The sequence below is a fragment of the Prosopis cineraria genome, unplaced genomic scaffold, assembly GCF_029017545.1.
Source record: "Prosopis cineraria cultivar Desert tree isolate PC_DT_omini unplaced genomic scaffold, ASM2901754v1 PC8, whole genome shotgun sequence".
Classification (NCBI taxonomy): Eukaryota; Viridiplantae; Streptophyta; class Magnoliopsida; order Fabales; family Fabaceae; genus Prosopis; species Prosopis cineraria.
Genome location: NW_026555339.1, coordinates 11,601,017 through 11,615,145, shown reverse-complemented (window position 1 = coordinate 11,615,145; position 14,129 = coordinate 11,601,017). Strand labels below are relative to the sequence as shown.

At 30.7% G+C, this 14,129-nt stretch overlaps 1 pseudogene; it reads left to right on the top strand.

The window, feature by feature from the left end:
- The first annotated feature begins 15 nt into the window (after window positions 1–15).
- LOC129317299 (putative disease resistance RPP13-like protein 1) overlaps window positions 16–14,129 on the top strand; it is a 104,772-nt pseudogene continuing 90,658 nt past the window's right edge.

Here is a 14,129-nt window from a genome sequence, read left to right as displayed (position 1 = left end):
TCTTTTGCGAAATATATGGCATTCACGTAATTATATCTCTCTTCCTCGATGTTTCCCAGCACATTCCGAGGCACAAAGAAGTCCAAAAGTCATTTAACCTCCTTTTTTTAAGTGTTCTCTCCATCAATCTAACCAGCTTCACTCTATCTCTTCCTATCAAACTTTCTTCCTCTCAATCACTTTGAGTTCTGAAAACAGAACAGGGCATGGCTGCGGCAGCTGGGGGACAACTTTGCTCTCTGCTTCTGTGCCGAACTTACTGGATGGGATCACCTCAAGCGAGTTTCGAGATTTCATGAACAACAGAAAGCTGAATGTCTCTCTCATGGACAAGATGAAGATTACTGTGTTTGATGCTCGATGCTGTCCTCCATGATGCAGAGCAGAAGATGATCACCAATCATGCAATCAAGGAGTGGCTGAAGAGTTGAAAGATGCTGTCTATGATGTTGAGGATTTACTTGATGAGATCAACACTGAGTCTCTCAGATCCAAGATTGAAAAAGATTCTCAAAACGTCGCTAACAAGGTGCGATCCTTCTTTTCTTCTTTTGGTGAATTTAATAGGAGGATGAACTCCAAGCTAGAAGCAACATGCCGAAGGCTTGAAAACTTTGCCAAACAGAAGGATATCCTTGGTTTGCAAAGTGTTAGCTTGAGAGTGCATAAAACACCTTCAACTTCATTGGTAAATGAATCCGATGTGGTTGGTAGAGAGGATGATAAGGAGAAGCTAATGAAAATGCTTCTGTGTGATGAAGATCCAAAGGGTAATGACATAGGAGTGATCACTATATGGGGAGTGGGAGGGTGGGTAAAAGCACCCTTGCTCAGCTCCTTTACAATGATGAGAAGGTGCTGGGGCATTTCGATTTGAAGGCATGGGCATGTGTTTCAGATGATTTTAGTGTTTTGGAGGTGACAAAGAATCTTCTTGAGTCCATCACTTCAAAAGTCTACGATAGCAAAAATCTAGACTTCCTTCGTGTTGAATTAAAAAATAGCTTGAGGAATAAAAAGTTTTTGATTGTGTTGGATGATTTGTGGAATGAGAAATATAGCCATTGGGATGACCTTGTAACCTCATTTCACAGTGGAAGAAGGGGAAGCAGAATCATCGTAATAACTCGTCAAAAAAGAATTGCTGAAATCACACATACCTTTCCTGCGCATGAGTTGCGTTGTCTCTCAGATGATAATTGTTGGCTTTTACTCTCCAAGCATGCATTTGCAAATGAAGATCCAAACAAATATCCAGAGCTAGGAGCAATCGGTAAGAAAATTGCAAGAAAATGTGGTGGCCTACCAATTGCTGCTAAAACAATTGGAGGTCTTTTGCGTTCAAAAGTGGATGAAAAGAAATGGAATATAATTCTAAATAGCAACCAATGGGACATACCAAATGATGGTGTTATGCCAGCTTTGCATCTGAGTTATCTCTATCTTCCATCACATTTGAAGAAATGCTTTGCTTATTGCTCAATCTTCCCTAAAGATATGTTGTTCGAGAAAAAGAAATTGGCCTTGCTATGGATGGCAAAAGGCTTTGTACACCAACAATCCCATGGGGAGAAGACATTTGAAATGGAAGCAAATGACTACTTTAATGAATTATTGGGTAGGTCATTCTTTCAGCAAGATGGTGGTGATCCAAAAAAGTTTGTTATGCATGATCTCATCAATGATTTAGCCCAAGTTGTATCTGGAAAGACTTGCCTATGGTTTGAAGGCCAAAAATTTTCAAACCTACTCTTCGTCATTTATCATATCCTAGGCAAGGGTTTGATGGCTCTAAAAGGTTTGAGAACTTTTATCAATTAAATTGTTTGAGGACTTTTTTACCCCAATCTATAGACGAGTGCATGACAGATTGTTCATTGACCAGAAAGGTACCACGGGATTTGTTGCCAAAACTAAAATGTTTAAGAGTACTATCTTTGTTTGGCTATGAAATGTCAATGAGCTACCTGATTCAATTGGTAATTTGCAGCATTTGCGATATCTGGACCTTTCTCACAGTTTAATTGAAAGATTGCCTAATGCCGTCTTTACACTTTACAATTTGCAGACATTGCTACAGCCTTCAATAAATTTACAGAGTTTGACCATCAACTGGTATGGTGGCACTAACTTTCCGGATTGGGTGGGAGATTCTTCATTCAAGAATATTGCATATTTATCAGTTAGTGATTGCAAGTATTGCTTTTCCCTCCCGTCATTTGGACAATTACCTTCTCTTAAGGAGCTTGTTATTAAACGAATGGCATTGGTACAGACAGTTGGACGTGAGTTCTATTGCGGGAATGCAGAGTCCTCTTCGTTTCAACCATTTCCATCCTTGGAAATTCTAAAATTTGAAAATATGCCTGTTTGGGGGGAATGGATATTGTTTGATGGTGAAGGTGCCAAATTTCCTTTTCCTCATCTCAAACTTTTGAGTTTATTTGATTGTCCTATGTTGAAAGGAGACGTGCCTCATAACCTTCCATCATTGACAAAAGTTTCTATTTCCAATTGCAAACGGTTGGATGCAAAATCAACAGCTTTGCATTGGATTGCATCTATTGAAGAATTAAACATTCGGCAAGGGGAACAGGGGTTATTGGGAGCTCTTGATGATTATTCTCTGGACTCTTTGAAATCCATAACAATTGAGAAGTGTGATTACTTGCGGTCATTTCCAAGAATGATAATAGATAGCCACGTTCTTGTAGAGTTGTTTCTCTACGATATTCCATCAGTCATGTCCTTTCCAATTGAAGGTTTGCCCGCTTCTTTACAATGTCTTGCAATTGGTAGTTGTGAGAAATTAGAGTTCACACCTCAGGAATCTTTACAAAACTGCACATCACTTGAAAACTTGAGGATTTGGAATAGTTGTCATTCGTTGGCATCCTTCCCATTAGGTTGTTCTCCCAAGCTTAAAAGCCTTGACATTAACAATTGTCATAATTTGGAGACCTTTACATATGTTGGGGTTCTACTCTTTCCTTAGAATATTTTGAGATTGGAAGTTGCAAAAAACTTAGATCAATGTTAGAAGTACACATTGATTCCCTTGCCAACCTTCAACATTTTTATTTAAGTAGTCTTCCAAATTTGGAATCATTGCCTCAATGTGGTTTGCCTTCTAATTTACGATCTTTGGAAATTAATGACTGTGAGGGACTATCTTGTATACCAATTGAAGATTGGGGTTTTCAACGGCTGACTTCTCTCTCAACATTGCGGGTTGGAGGTGATGGAAGTGAAACTATACTCCATAATTTACTAAACAATCAATTACTGCCCAACTCTCTTATGAATATCTCCACATTTGATTTCTTTAATCTTAAACGGTTTGATAGAAAATGGCTTCAGCACCTTACTTCTCTCGAAAATCTCTACATCTGGAATTGTCCAAACCTTGAACCCTTGCCAGAAGATGCGCTGCCACCCTCTCTTCTTAAGCTATATATCAGCGAGTGTCCTAAATTAGAAGAAAGATATAATTTTGAAGGAGGAAAACCCTTGTCTGGCATCTCTCATATTCCAACCGTAATAATTAATGATGAAGTACTATGATCCTTCATACGGTGCGGCATTGCGTCAAAAGGTGAGCTCTCTAATTCCAAAACAATCAAACTCTTCAATATTGTTTTATTTTCCCGCAAATAGTTTTTCCTTTTTTTCCCATTTCCACTACACACATAAATTTTTGGTCTTCCCTTCATAATTTTTATTTTGGTCTTCCCTTCATAAAATATTAATTATAGGAAACATCTTACTTACATCATATATACCTCAAGTTGTAAGATTTCTTAGCCAAGACCACCAATGCTTCTTCAATTTTTATTTTCTCGAAAAACTTATAACCCTGTGAAACTTGTGGTTTAATTTAGAGTACTATACTTTCTCATCAAAATAAATATAAATAATAACAATAATAATAATATCACTGTTGCTAATGTTTGTTATACTACTTGTGCACATCTGAGGAATGAAAGAGAATTATAGATGGCATCATTTTTCGTTTGAAATGGTCAATTAATTATCAAGTCACTAGTGATATGAGTTAATTGTAAAAGTTGAACAGATTTAGAGCCATATCTAATTAGTTGACTCGTTGTAGCATATTTAATATCTGTGCTTGATTAGATATTTTTGAACCCGATGCATATATATATGTAATGAGATGTGAGTTCTAATACATGTACGTATGTATGTTAAGTAGCTTTAATTTCTGATTTTATAAGATTTATTGTTTTGATAAATTAGGTTAAAGAAGATGAGGAAGCAGTCAAAAAGAGACAAATATGATATGCAGGGACGGAGGGCAAAAAGTTAACCCACACGTTGTTGAGGCTAAGTACAGGTCTATATTTTTAATGTTTAATAATTTTTATAAAAAAATGTAAAAGCATTTCAATGGATCTGATTCTTTATTTTTATATTATTGTGTTAGAAAATTTGAAAGGAGTTCACAAAAATTGCTCAGCTTTCAGCACCAAGAGCTGGTAAGAAACTAATTAATCTTTTCTTCATCTTCTTGAAATTCATAATTAATTAATGATAAATGTGTGTGTGTGTAGAGACAGACAACACACTTTATCATGAGTTCTTTTTTCAGATTTATTTTGGTAAAAGATAATCTTGGTATGGTTGAGGTTTATTGTATTTTAAAATAAAATATACTAATTCCAAGGTTTTTGATTTAATAAAATCATTATATGAAAATTCAAGTCAATAAGAATATCTTAGTTTTATATATATATATATTCACACATTATTTATAAAAGCCAAATTTAAAGTTTAACTGAATGTTTTTCTTTTAATTGGATATTGCCCTTAACTTTTTAATGACTTACTTTAAAATTTCAATATGCGAAGCAATGGCCAAGTGTCTACTGAAAATATCACATGTCAGGTAATACTTATAGTTAAAAGAAAGTAAACCACTTTTTTCTTTGTTGTGATTGAAAGCTTCCTAGAGTTATCAAATCTAATATGATATTCTGGTTTAATAATTCATGTTCAAATAGGTGAAGAAATCAATTAGAATTGCTCTGTTTGAAACAGAGTCATATGAGAAGCGAAGAAGGCAGGTAAAAAGCTGATTCGACTGTAAGTACTTTATCTCCTAATTTATGTAATATCAATCCCACAAATAAATGAACATAAAGCAGATGTTTTTAGATATATATATATATATATATATAACTACCACTTTAGCTGGACAATCTATTAATGTAAAACCAGTATTCCATTGATGTTCGTTTTTTGTACAGTTGTGCAGAAACTTGATTCTAGTGTGTTGCTTCCTTCACTATTGTCGCGAGGCAGAATTGAATTTCCTCATCAATTTCTATGTTACCTCAACAACAATAAACACAACAAAGGCATGATATCTATATTTAATATTAGATACTTAGTTCAGTTTATTGAGATTATTAGTGTCTTAATGAACACTCTTTTAATTTACCTGGACATTCCTCTGCATTGATTAATTCGCCACTTGCAATTCCCATATGCTCATTTTTTTTATATTAAGACAACCTCTTAAAATGAATATGATATTTTGATTTTGATAAATCAGGTCAAAAAATAGACGTGTGGTGTTACATAGAGCAAATTTTGAGTTGATAGAAAGTAACGAACCCTTTATATGTTCATATAAATAGAGTCTTGAAATTTGTAACTAAGCATGTTTTTAATGTATTCCACTTTAAATAATATGTTGTTTGCAGACTTCCAATGATATACGTTTGTTCTTGAAGATTACATGACAAACACATCTTCCAAGTATTTCAAGGTAAATGAGAAAATTAATTTAGTCTCCATGATCCTAATTGTTTAATTTAGTAATTCTAATATGTTAAGAATCTAACCTCTGACTTTTAGACAATAGTTGGTTATTAGTTTTGATGATAATGAGTAATATTAAAATTATTTCAAATGAGAATTGATATTTTTGGAAACTGAATCTGATTGATTGTGTTTATTGCAAAATCAGGGAACAACAATAATTGACAATGGTTATGGAGGAAATTAGCTGTTGGGACCAAGAAAAGAAGGAAAGTTAAACATGACAAAATAAAAAAGAACTGATGTTGATGAATGATTTACAAAGAGATGAAGGATTGAATTTGAAGATGCAAGCAGATTATTATTTATCCGAGCTTAAGTGTATACTTTCTAAATATCATTGTTCAAATTTGAGTATTTGGGTGCTTAGAATGCTTTTGCCACCTAGCTTTTTCAATAGAAATTTCTAATAAACTACTTTTTACATTTGTTTTATTAGTTTTGGGTAAGTTGGGTAAAACCGTGTATCCTAATTTTAGGTGAGTTTTGTAGAAAAAAATTAAAATTGTGAGTGAGCTCAATATGTAACTTATAGGGATTGTAATTGAATTTCTATAGTGGGAAAATCTCTCAAGTGTTTTTCAAGAGGACTGGATATAGGTCAAAAGACCGAACCAAGATAATTCTTGTGGTGGATGATTCTCTCTCTTCCAACTTCTCTCATTTACAAGCTAACTTATTTATCTACACATTTTATCTCACACATAAACACTATCAAGATGTTTTAAACTTAATACAATTAAATTATTATTATAATTGTTGTTACTGTCTATGTTAAATCTGGATTGTCCAGATTGTTGATTAAATTTAATAAGAAAATTATAATTTTTTATTTAATATTTATAAAAATTAAAATTAATATATTTAATCTAAACCATTCAAATTAAATCTATGGATGGGAGCACGGTGGGAGGAGGGAAGCTAGGTCCCAAAAGTTTTTCACATCAATTCTCAAATAAGGTGAATAAAATAAATTACAATAATGGTAATATAATAAAATATGAATGAACTTTGTCATCTTTAATTATAATTTTTCAGTCTGCAAGCCACAAAAAATTAATTTGTTTCTTAGAATCTAAAACTTAATTGATTAATATAATTCTTGAATATAGCATCCCAAGACTTTCAAGTCGTTTCTTGGCTCATTGAACATTGCCAATGTTCTTATTTTCCAACATAATTATATGTCTATTCATTGCAAGTGAATTTTAAATTTAGTTTTGTGTGATAACTTATTTATAATTACTTTTAGCCATATTACCGGTATCAAGCTCAATCCCAAACTCAGTATTTGTACCTAATGAAAATACGGCAATGTTAGACTTGCATGATTACCTAAATTTGTTCAAACACATTATTTGTTCATATATCAAGCTTGGGCCCAAAATTTGAATAGAGAAAGAACCACAGGTTATAAGAGGCTCAAGCCTAATTAAAGTGACCAATCACATGTTTCAATGTTTTTCAAACTTATGTATTTTTGGTAAATTTTTAAAACTAGAGCTAATAATATAGGTCAATTTTGACCACATGAGTTAGCCCATATTAATTGGGTTGGGTTGCATCCATTTTAATATGAGTTGAAAAAATTTTAACCCAATCCAACCCTTAAAAGCTAGTGGGTTAAAAGGGTTAACACGCTAACCCATTTTATTTTATTTTTAATTTATTTTATGTATCTTAGGAAAATGCACCTAAATTAACATGATGATAAGTTTCAATATAATATCACAACGTTTTTTTTAATCTGTATTATATGAATTGAGCTAGCAATCATGTCCATCAATTTATCAAAAAGTCAAAAATCTACAATATTTTTTATTTTTATTTTATTTTTATTTTTTTAAAAAATAATGAGTTAAATGGATCAACTCTAATCCATCAAGGTTAGCCATATAAGCCATGGGTTACTTGGGCCAAGCCAAAAAAACCATTTTTGTTTGGTTTAATTTTTTTCAACTCAATTTAATTTTTATGATCGGTTATTCAAGCTAACACATATAAATCAACCTATACTCTGAGCTCTACTTAAAACTTCATGTTTTTCCCCAAACAAAAATCATGGATTTAAAAACTCAAAAAAGAAAGAAAGAAAGCAAACAATATTTGCGTTAAATTATGACACATGCTGCATTAATGTTACCTCAAACAAGAAACACAAGCCCAGTCAAGAAAAGCCTAATAGCTGTTTCATAAAATTTTTTATGTAACTACAATATTTTATTTTATTCCTTTTTTCATTTCCAAGTAAATCAATCTTTTTCAGCATACCTGTGAATATTATTAGTGTTTGAATAGATGTGTAAAGGATAGAATAGGATGAAATGAAACAACTAAAAAAGATTGGGTGATTGAGAATTTTGTTTAGAATTCAATATGATCAAAAAAAATAGATTTCGTATTTGATTGAAAAATATTACATGAAAATAGATAGATTTCATTTAAAAGTAGATTTTATATAATACATGAAAATAGCATATATCTATATTAAAAATATAAACAGGAAAAGACTATTCATTCACAATGTAGCGAATTAACATTTAAATTTCTACTGAAAGAGTGGCTTACATTTAGTGCTTAATTGTGTCTTAAATAAGATTGCCTTCAATAAAAATTTATTTGTGAATAAAAAATAACAAAATATATAAACACATCCTCATGCGCTAAATATATATGTCCTTGTAGATATGTTTATTTTACAAGAGTAATTGGAAAATTTGAGTCTGACTAGTCCCATACTGCAATAACCCAAAAAGATTAAAAATAAAAATACAAGAAACAGTGATGGATTAATTTTAGCCAAATCATGAAACTTGAAATTGTGCAAGAATTTTTTTTGAATTATTTTAAGGGTGCAAAATCATACATTAAAATTTTGCATGAAAGAATAATTATCTCATACCGTTACATACAATGCAAAAAATAATCATCTTAATTAGTATCGTATATCATAATCCACATAGAAGACTAATCATCCCCGCCATACATAGTATTCTAATTTCTCTTTACAATCAAATATCACAAAAATTTAAAATTATTCAGTATCCTTCCTTTTGGGATCTTTTTTTTCTTTTTGAAAATAAAATGTCTATGAAAATAAGGTGGGAAGGTTTCATTTTTGTAAATTATTATGAATATTTTATCAATAAATCTTTGGGTGTTACATAGGTATATATATTTAATACCTGACTATACTTTAAATATAATTGCCTCTTCAATAAAAAAATACTTATGAGCAATTAAAAAAAAAGAAACTCATTAAACCTTTTAATTCAACTCGTGATTTCATTAATTTTACTTATTAACAATCAATCAAAATCAATTGCATATTTGGAGATTTTTTTTTTTTGCCTACGAAATTTGGAGATTTAAAAGTTTAAGGATTTGATAAGTTTCTTTTATAAACTGGGAATAAAGTGTAAAAAATAGATAATATACTCACGTAGATCCATCATAAATTTTCTAACCCCCAGTTTATAAACATGTATTCAATTTATTAAAATTCTAGCTAAACTTGTCAAATTGTAAAATTAACAATAACAATTAATTATGATATGTTTAAATAAATAATAAAGTTAGAGAAATAATACCCTCACATATATGTGAAAAATATATCCATTATTCCACAATTTCAGAATACAAATATGAATATATCAATATACGACTATACGAGTGTTCAATGTTTCAACAAACACTTGTATATTTTTAAGCATAGAGGTAAAATTTAGTTAATATCTTAAAAGGGAGAGAGAGAGAGAGAGAGAGAGAGAGAGAGAGAGAGAGAGAGAGAGGAGAGAGAGAGAGAGAGAGAGAGAGAGAGAGAGAGAGAGAGAGAGAGAGAGAGACTTTCACATTCAACACATCATCTTTGGGTGAGAATCATAAAAACACAACAAATACTTGTCAAGTTCACAAATCACCTAACAAATAAGGTTAAATATTAGAACCAAAACAAAAAAATGGAGAGCAAACAAAAAATATCACATAGTATCCTAGTTCCAGGATTTTCCCATGGAACCAAACAAAAATGGAGAGCAAGATACCTTTGGAACGGCTTTGTCGAATTCCGTGGTATGAGCAGTGTAGTTTCTACCAACAATGACAAACTAGAAATTTAAATAAGAACAAAGCCAGAATATGAGTAACCAAGCACACAATTTCCACAACAGAAATGAAATTGAGTACCTTTAACTTCGTCACCCATTTCAGGCGTGTCCCAGCCTTCACCTTTCTCGAGGAGCTTTTTTCTTCAAGCCGTACTTGCCGATCTCCTTCTCTCCAACATTTAAGGTCTCTTTGGTTCGAAGGAGGAGAAGTAGAGAGAGAGGGGCTCCCTCCTAATTTGACAGGGGGGAGGTTTTGGAGGAGAGGGGAGGGAAAATTTTAAAAATTTCCCCTCCCCTCCACCTAACTAAGAGAGCTCCTCCCCCCGTCCAAATACACCCTTAAGGCTAGGGCCATCGTTAAGGAGATCAAAGTCATCGTTCATCGTCTTCAACAAGGGCATATCGAAACCCTCATCCACCTATGGCACGAGAATCTAGGAACACAGAGATGAAGAGTTAATACAAAGATTTGCATTTCAAATCTAACGATTGAAATCCATATATTTAAAATTTTTTATTTAAATAGTTTAAAAAATTTTAAATAAAAAGAGAGATAAATTGAGATTCAAATAAAAATAAAAAATAAAAATTTATTTATATTTTTTAATCGACAACAAATGAGAAAAGATATAAGAGTCATATAAGTATCAATAGTGAAAATGAGAAGAGAATAAGATATTCAAAGTGATTACAATTTCAAATAACAAGGTGCAAATGGAACTTAAAATTACAAAAAAAAATATAATTTAAAATAGATTTGGATTTGAATCAAATTAAAATTCATAAATTTTTACATATTCAAATGAGAAATTTGGTTCAATCAAAGTCCTCATTAATTAAAACACACCAAGAAAATTTTAATTCTAGCCAAGAATTATATTAATAAGTTAAGATTCTAAAAAGTCCATTTTATATTTTAACAAGTGAACAAGATTGATTAGGTAGTAGGTATGGCTAACAAGTTGCACTAATAAATTAACAAACATGTGTTAGGAAAAATGATAAGTTAAATTAGGATTTTAACAAGGGTTAAAACACACAGATATCCATAAAATACTTTGTAAGGAGCCACTGGCATCCTTAATTAACTCAAGTATGGTGCAATTTCACTTATCAACTCTAAAAATTGGTGGAAAAATCTCAAATAGACGTTTGTTAAAATGATAGATCTTACATGCTATGCCGCGTGTAAATGAGTTACAAGCAAAAATATATATTAAGTAGTAAATTATGGTGCAATTTTATCCATCACCCTAAAAACAATATAAAAATCCCCAATTTGTAACAAACATACTCGTTAGCAAGCATTGATCACGAATGTACTCCTAACTCTCTTTTCTCTTCTATCCAAATTAGTTCAACCCCCCCTCCTCTCTTCCTAGCTGTAGAATGTGATAAATAAAACATTGTGTTTAGGGTTCTTGCTAGTTAAGACAAATATGAACACATGTATTACTTATTTATACATGAGGTCAAATAAAATTTCAATTTCATTTTTACATTCATGGTCAATATTTGCTAACACATGTCTTTATTTTAGATTGGTGATTTTTTTTCATATTTTTTACGGCTTTAGGAAAAATTGCACCATAATGTAGTACATGATGGATATTTTTTGCCCTTAACTCATCTATAATTGGCAAATATATGAGACCCATAATCTTAACTCACTTTTGAGAACTTAATTTATATTATTTATAAGATTTTGCATTATATAATCAAGAAGTATCATTAAATTGTTATAAAACTTTTTGGTGAATCAATAAGTCATAGGTTCAAATATCTTTGGCTACTTAGGAGAATTTTTTCCTCCGATGGCTAGCACTGGAGTGCAAACAATGGCTACAGTGGTGGTTCAACTGCCAGCACAACAATCGCCTAGCAACTGGTAGTGAGGCCTAGCAAAGTGGAAGTTTTTTTGAAGTAAATGAAAGGCATTTTAGTTATTTTCCATCAATTATATTTTCAATTCAATCATTTGGTCTTGTAATATATTTCTAGATTCTATTTGCCCTTACATGAAATTAAACCCCTGCAAGGATCTTTTCCTAAAATTCTCACCAATTTTTTAACCTCCTCATCAATCCTCCAACTCTTACTTTCAAATGCAAATGCTGGTATATTTTGTGTTGTTGAATGGATTAGATTATTTAACTTCCTCCAAATTAACTTTCATTATATGTATATTTTAACTAAACTATTTGTCCAGGCGATCTGCAAAAGTAATTCTACATTTCCAAAAGCTGAATCCAAATGGGTCCTTAGTAGCTTATGGTTTGGATACCAACTCTTGAATATAATAATAAAGTTCGTTTTATTCGAAATGATAACAACAAAAGAACATTATCACTGCATGTGATCCGTCTTGGAATACAATGTACCATATGGGATAGTCATGTGATGCATGTGTGTAGTAAAAGTGACATTAGTTTTAAGATTAAAGAACTATACTATCTCTAATTTTTTTCAAAAGTGCTAGACACTTTGTAGCAAAGAGTGATATAATATCCCATAAACAATTCTTTGGTTAACAATATTGCCCCTCCATTAAATATATGTTAATTTGATTATTAATTGATTGAAAAATTTATAGAAAATAATCTCAAAAATTATATAAGATGACTTAGAAAATTACAATTGACAATCTTTATAAAAAATTAATATCAATTAAATCTCTTAAATTATAATAGATTTTAATAGGCTAATGTTATTTGTTATCAAAATAAAATGTTGGTGTGATAGATATTACATTATTTCATGGACGACGAATTTTTAAGAAAGTAAATTCTCATATTGACTTTAAAATGCATCTCTGTGTGTGTGTGAGAGAGAGAGAGAGAGAGAGAGATGCCTTTGCTTTAATAAGTTTTGCCAACTTTACTCTCGTCAACAATCAAGAGTGACAGCCGTGCCGTTTTTATTTGGGAGGATGGTAATAAAATTTCAATATATAAAGAATCTATAATAATTAGATCTTTGACAAAAATTTTGCAAAGTAGGTTATAGATATTAATTTAAAAAATTAAAAATATCATCTCAATTGTAATTAATGAGTTATATTTATAATTTAAATGTTTTATTTGTAATTAAAACTTTTAAATTTACAAAATGTACGTTTAAATTAATATTAGTAATTTATTTTTAGAAAAATTAATTAGGAAGCTAGCGATAATAAATTCATTATTTTCAGGCTTTATTGCCATTCTCCCTTTTATTTAGGAGCTTGTGTTGGAGTTTCCCCTAATGTTCTCTTTAATAGTTTATATGTATTCTCTATGATTTTTGTTCGTTATCCAATATGCTAAGTGATGCTTGTTGCCCAAAAACTCAATGTGTGGATAGAGAACATGATGGAGTAAAGCATGTTTTGTGTAAATATTAATAAGAAAGCCTTGTTGATTCAATTTTTTTTTTCAGAAATAAATTGATGGTTTTATTTCAAATAAAGTGCTGGGGGCTAAACGTGAATAACATAATACAAACAAACTGTAACTTGCCCTCTCTCAGTGCCTTAACTTCTCACTTTTCCATATTAAACATCTAACAGATGCAATATTAAAGCGTCTTTTCCCCCTTCTTACACAAGTTTATAACATCTAGACAATTGATATATGTATATAAACTGGACCATAATATATAGAATTAATGCATTTATGTCCTGTATATTTTACGTTAATTACAGATATCTCACTTCTATTTTAAAAACCTATATAAACATTAAACATCCCATTGAATTAATAATTACAAAACACAAACCTCTCTCCTGCTTTAAAAGTTTTATTTCTATTCATTCAAATTATTAGTTAATCATTAAGTTATATTTGTTAGATTAAAATACTCCTCCTTACATATATATGTTACTTAAAAATATTTAAAATCTCAAAAAATTCATGCATCTATTTTTTTACTTTTATATTCATAATGTAAAATTATTTATTTATTAATTTTTTTACAAAATAAATACACAAGTTGGCTAAGACATTATCTCAAACACATGCGTAAAAAAATTTAATGAAATAGATATTTAATATAATTAGAGATAACTTAGTTAATATTAATTAATGTTTATTTTTCTGTAAATTTCATCGATCTCAAACAAATTTTTTAAATTATTTAATTAAATATTATCATAATAAATTATTTAAAGTTCATTAAATTTGTGACGAGAGAAAATATACA